Genomic DNA, 6,847 nt, shown 5'->3' on the forward strand with positions numbered 1-6,847 from the left:
CAACTCAGAACTCAAGCCTCAGCTGCTGGAGACAATGTACTTTCACAAGTCAGGGCATGGGCCACCAACCAGGGGCACAGATGGGACACATTGCTATACTGGAGTGATGTTTCATCTTTGCAACAGGACACACACAGCCCTAGGCTAGGGGAGACTTTTCTCCAGAGGAAACCCAGGAATTACTAATTATCATCACTCGTTTCTACAATATTCTTTTTTTTTTGAGATGGAGTCTCGATCTCTCGCCCAGGTTGGAGTGCAGTGGCACAATCTCCACTTACTGCAAGCTCCGCCTCCCAGGTTCATGCCATTCTCCTGCCTCAGCCTCCCGAGTAGCTGGGATAACAGGCGCCTGCCACCACGCCCAGCTAATTTTTTGTATTTTTAGTAGAGACGGAGTTTCACTGTATTAGCCAGGATGGTCTCGATCTCCTGATCTCGTGATCCGCCCGCCTTGGCCTCCCAAAGTGCTGGGATTACAGGCGTGAGCCACCGCACCCGGCCTCTACAATATTCTTGTAAATAGATGATCCAAAATGTGGGCAGTTTTTCCAAGGGGTTTCTTTGGTCCTTTGCTCTAACAGCCTTCTAGAATACTCCTCCCAGCCTGGCCACACACCTGGGGTCTCTGAACCCTGGGAAGGCAGGGAATGTTCAGGACTAGAAACTCTGTTGATTTTATTTCTATTTCAATAGTCTGAGCATTGCCACCTTTGTATATCATATTTTCTAATTTTGTAATTCTGTGGCTAACAAACTGTGGTTACACTTGCGGCTGTCCCCATTGCAGAAGGCAAGCCAGGGTGGCAAAGATAAGACATTCTCCCCTCAGCCCCCAGCCTTCAGATCGCCTCTCAGCCAAATTGCCCCTGATTCCCGGGTTCTCTCTGTCTTCCGGCCAGTCCTGTTTCCTCACCTTCACGGGACACGATCAGGCCGGGTTTCTCTTTTCTCCAATGTTACTTCAAGTTCTCGTCATAAAATGGAATGATTCCAGTGTTTATGCTGTTAGCTACATTTATCTTTAAGAGCAAGATGTTGAGTTTAGTTTTAATGATGAAAAAAGCCTTTCAAAGGATAACTCATTGAAACTCATTATGCACTATAAAGGCCACTATTTAAAGATTCGGTAATTCCAGTGATGATCTTTTTAAAGCAGATTTATAGCAGAAAATAGTTACATTCTTTGACTTCAGTTATAATTTTCTATTTTGTAATTTAATACTCCTTTAGTTTATATTTGAACATTAAAAATATAGCATGTAAAAGTCCATCATTAAATACTTTTAATAAGTGCAATAAATAAGTTTTACAGTGTGCATAAATCTAAAAACAAAACCCAACATAAATTGTTAATCTTACACTTTTTCTCATTAATTGCAATACATAAACATATGTTTTATACAAAGATATTTGCTACAAAATAAGTATAATAAATACAGTTTACCACATGTATTAATCTTAATAGTTACAAGCTGTTAATCTTATATATTAGGTAATAATTTGCAATAAATAATTGTTTATTATCTTGATGTTTGCTTGTCTTGGGTTCTAGCAATATGCAATAAAGAAATGCAATTTTGAATAATTTGATTGTAAGACTGCTGGGAAAATACTGTATGTTATAATTAGCTGGGAGAGGATTCTAGTCACAAAAGCAAGCATGGAGACGGGGTTCAATAACCCAAACATACGTTATTGAGTCCATAAATAATTTTAAAAGTTAAGTTCAGTTTCAAACAAAACAGAATTTTTTAAACTTAAATGCAATTAGTGAAACATTTCACATTCTTTAGTGCTTTCATCATTACACATTCAAAAGGAGATGAAGAAAGCTGGAAGCCCCGTCAAAACCGCCAGCCTCCAAGCTGAGACGGGAACATGGCTGCCTTTGGGAGAAAGAGTGGCCTGACAGCTCGTCCCCATCAGCCAAGGGCTCCCCTTGGCCTGGAATACACCCTCCAGAACAGCCAGCAGGCGCACCCACAAACACAGCAGCCTCCGTACCTCACCGTCAAGCTGGCATTTGCTGAACTGCACATGCATTTTTCTAAGAGAGGTTGTCACCTATACTGAGCTTAATAGAAATGGTTAATCTTATATGTAAAGGTAATAATTTGTCATAAATAATTGTTCATTATCTGGGCCTTTGCTTGTCTTGGAGTTGAGCTGTATGCAATAAAGCAGTGCAATTTTGAGTAATTCGATTGTAAAACTGCTGGGGAAACATGGTGGATTGTAATGAGCCTAGGAAGGGTCCCGTGGGCCACAGACCCCAAAGAACCCACCTGCCAGCTCTGGCACATGCAAAGCCCAGGTCCTCACCAGCAATTGCCCAGGTTCTTTAAATATTCTCTCCAAGACAGAGAGTGAACCAGTGTCCCCTTCTCATGTTTCTGAAAGAGTAAATGTCACTCAGAGAAAACCAGTCCTAGAGGAAGTGAACCTTGGTCCCTGGGAAAGGCTGAGGTGACCCCAGGGCAACTTACTCCCACCAAGCCGGCTGATTGGCACCAAAGGCTCACCTGTCTGCCTGGAACAGGTGGGGCCAGGGGATCACTTCCTCCAAAGTGACCCTGACACTGCTCCCAGCAGCAGCTGCATCCTGGCACATCCCTGTAGGCAGAGAGCTGGGGCAATCCTGGCTAAGAGAATGCTGTGGAGTCAGGGAGCATGGACCCTGTGCACTTCGGCTTCCTAGAATCCCACAGGCACAAAGACCCACTTCAAGGAAACCTCCCCCAAGCCAGGAAAGGAAGGGAGGGAGGGTGGGAAGGAAGAAGGGAGGTAAAGAAAAAGAGAAGGAAGGAAAAAAGAAGACAACGAGGAGGAGAAAGAGAGAAGAAAAATGAATTTTTAAAAAAAGAGAAAGAAAGAGAAAAGAGGGGGGAAAAGGGAGGGAAAGAGAGAGGAAGAATGAATGAAAAAAAGAGAAAGAAAGTAAGAAAGAGAGAAAAGAGGGCAAGGAAGGGAGGGAAGAGAGAAATAAAGCAAGGAAGGAGGGAGGGAGGAAGGAAGGTTGGAGGAAAACAGAAAAAGGAGCAAGGAAGGAGAGAAGAAAGAAAGAAGGTAAGAAAAAAAGAGAAAAAAGGAAAGGAGGAAGGAGGAAGGGAGAAGAGGAGGGGGGAAGGAAGGGTAAAAGGAAGGATAGAGGGTAGGAGGGAGGGAAGTGGGAAGGAAGGAGGAAAAAAGGGAGAGGAAGAAAGGGAGGATGGAAGGAAGGAAGGAAAAGAGAAGAAAGAAGGGAGAATACTAGATCCATTATAACCATGAACAGCTCTTCCTAATATAAAAAAGATCATCACCCCACAAACACACACACATACACACCCTGACATGCATCCAATGACATGAGTCTCCATATCAAAGCCCACTTGCAGTGTGTTCCTGGCAGTAGCTGCGGTTTGTGGTTTTAACATCTCGCTCCTTCTACGCTCCTGGTATTCAGCGCACCTGCTAGAGTGGGCCTGGCTTCCCCTCTTTAGGCACAGCTCACACCTGGAGGGTAAGCCCCCGGCCTGCTCTCTGCCTAGGCTGGGCATGGCACAGTCCACAGCCTGGGAGGGAGCCGTTCATCAGGGTGACAGAACGGTTCAGTTCAAGGAGAAAGTTCCTGCCTAGGGCTGGACTTCAGGCAGGGTAGGTTCCCAGGAGCAAGTGCCGTGAGCCTGAGGCCGCAGGCGTCTGAAGACACCACAGGTTTCCCCCTGGTCTCCTCCATCCCAGCAAGCACCTGCGATCCACTCGCGCTGAGCCAGGGGCCCTGCTTTCAGCCGGGTTGGAAAGGGATAGAAGCTCCCCCATTTCCTGCTCTCTTCCAAAGACAGGCAGCTCCAGCAAAACCCTCAGCCCTCAGGTGTCCCTTTCGTGGGGTCCCTGCCCCTGTCCTGGAAACGAGACCCCAGGTCCCAGGATGCAGCTGGCATCGCAGGGGAAGGGACTTGCCCCCTCCCTCCACCCGATACCATGACCTGGAAGAGGCCTTCCCGAGGGTCAGAAGGTCCGCAGAGCGCTGCCCCATCCCAGCCCATCAAGGGGACGGCGTTTCAGGGACATCCCTGGATTGTCAAGAAACGCTGGCTCATCCGGACCCCTGGGGAGCCCAGCATGAAGCCAGGAGCACCCTGACACCCCGAAAACAGGGGACCTGGGGCCCTTCTCGAACTCAAGGGAAAGGAAAGGGAGCCTGCCAAGGTCTGCTTCTGCGAGGCAGCTGCCACCAAAACCCGCGCCGAAGGCCCCGCAGGGCCGCCCTGGCAGCTGGAAAAGCGCCTTCCTGCTCGCCCGAGGATGCAGAAGGCAACCGAGTCCCCGGGCGGCGGCGGGGCAACTGCGGAAATCACGCAGCCAGATGAAGCTCATAAATTTCCCCTATGAACAATTGTTTTCATTTCCCTCCCATGCCACTAGATATTATAAGTGGAAAGCAAAACACAAGTAAATATGTTCATTCCGCTCTTGCGATCGGTGATAAACCGGAGGCGGCCGAGGCCGACAGAGGTCAGCGGGCCGCGCGCCGCGGGTCTGCGAGCGGACACTGCCACCCTCCGGCCGCGCGCGGGACTGCACCGGCCCGGCCGCCCGGCTCTCCCGCTCGCTCGCTGCCCGCCGACATTCGCTTTGCGCCCTTCGCTCAATGTGCGTGCAAATTACAGGGACATTCGAAAGGACAGAGAGCTCCCATATTTAAAATAATCATTTTTGTTCATCATAACCTCTCTTCCAGAGATAACCGCTCTTATTAACGTTTTCGTACAATTATCTCCTGTCTTTATGTGCATTCTATGATGTTTTCTTTGTACCTATGAAACACAAAGCTCTTCCTACAATATTAAACCTTGATTTCGTAGGTGACACTTAAACGAAAGTTATTGTCACACAAGATAGCCTCACAGATATATTTTTAGGGGCTGTGTAGTATTTCAACTTGGGACTGTACCAAAAGCTACTGAACCATCTCCCAATTGTTCATTTTTAAAGAGTTTCTAACGTTTTCATCATTGTGCATAATGCTATCACTGAAACCTCTATTCAAAAACTTTTGTTCACATTGTTAAGATACCCCAATAAAGGCAGAATTACTAAATGAAAAGAAATTAATTTTTTTCTTTAATGGAGTCTGGCTCCATCCCCCAGGCTGGAGTGCAGTGGAGTGATCTGGGCTCACTGCAACATTCGCCTCCCTGGTTCAAGCAATTCCCCTGCCTCAGCCTCCTCAGTAGCTGGGACTACAGGCACGCACCACCACACTGGATTAAGTTTTGTATTTTTAGTAGAGACGGGGTTTCACCATGTTGGCCAGGTTGGTCTTGAACTCCTGACCTCAGGTGATCTGCCCATCTCAGTCTTCCAAAGTGCTGGGATTATAGGCGTGAGCCACTGCGCCCAGCCGAGAATTAACATTTTTAAGGCTCTTAGCAGCATTATTATTTTCTAGATGTATAATACGTGGAGAATATCATTTAAAATTACGAGTGAATATAAAATAGTGCTCAAATGACTGGTCAGAAAAACTGTATCACCTACATATCAGTCCCCACTCATCTCATCTTGCACTTGAATACAAGGCCAATAAAAATTCCATCAAAGCTTTTTTGATATTTGTCACACTGATTCCAAATTCCATGTGAAAGAGTAAGTAAAAATCTCCAAAATATATTTTTGTGAAAAAAGAGAGGAGACTTGCTCAACAAGGTATTAACATATATTTCAGAAAGCTACAATAACTAAAACAGTGAAGCACAAAATAGAGAATTCAGAAGTAGGATCCAAATAGGCAAACACTTATATTTTAACATAAAGGCATTTTGTGTCAGTGGGAAAACGATGACTGATTGATGAAGATACAGGTACAATCTGCCACACATTGAGAAAACAAGAAAAGTTAGTGGCCTACCTCATACCACATATTCAAATGAATGCTATAAGGATTAAAGATTTAAATTTTTAAGTGAAACTATAAAAGTGATATTTACATATATGGTAATAGAGAAGTTCTTTCTAAGTCCAATTGCAAAGGCAGAAGCTAAAAACTTTTAAATGCCCAGATTTGAGGTGTACAAATTTAAAATATCCATATGTGAAAAATATAATTTTGAAATTGAAAAGTAAACCAACACTAGGAAATTTCAACATGCACAACAGAAAGAAGGTTAATGCCCCAGGTGTGTAGAGCTTCCTCACAAATGAAGAAGAGACAAATACTTCAATAGAAAAAAATGAATTGGGGACATGAACAGCAATTCACCAAAAAAAAAAAAAAAAAATACAAATGATAGACATACAAAAGATGTTTAGTCTTATTAGTAATCAAAAGACATGCAAATTAAAACAAAAATGAGAAAATTTTGTCCCTATTTTGGTAAACACAAAAACAATGATTTTATTGTTAAGGGATGGACAAATGAATCCTTTCAACACCACGAGTGACGCAGTAAATCAGGTAAACTTTATAAAGGGTAATTTGACAATATGATCAAAATTCTTAATAACACACTACCCAAAGATTCTACTTCCAAAAGAATCTATCACAGATACCTGCAAAGATTCACCTGTAAAGTTGTTCATTGCTATCAGAAACAAACCAAATGTCCAACAATAGGCGACTAGATTTTACATGAGAGATAATACAATCAAGTCCTCAATAGTAATGCTGTAGAAATTAACATTTAAGGATTTCTTAACAGTTAATATTCAAGAAGTTCTCATAAAATACTATTTTGTAGCAAAAAGCAAGTTACAATGTAGCCATGCTTTCTACTCACTTAGAAAAAAAAACCTTATAAGGTATTCCTTTAAATAATAATAATGGCAGGTGGGCTACAAGTAATTTTTAATATTCTTTTTG

The sequence above is a fragment of the Macaca mulatta genome, chromosome 19 (assembly GCF_049350105.2).
Source record: "Macaca mulatta isolate MMU2019108-1 chromosome 19, T2T-MMU8v2.0, whole genome shotgun sequence".
Classification (NCBI taxonomy): Eukaryota; Metazoa; Chordata; class Mammalia; order Primates; family Cercopithecidae; genus Macaca; species Macaca mulatta.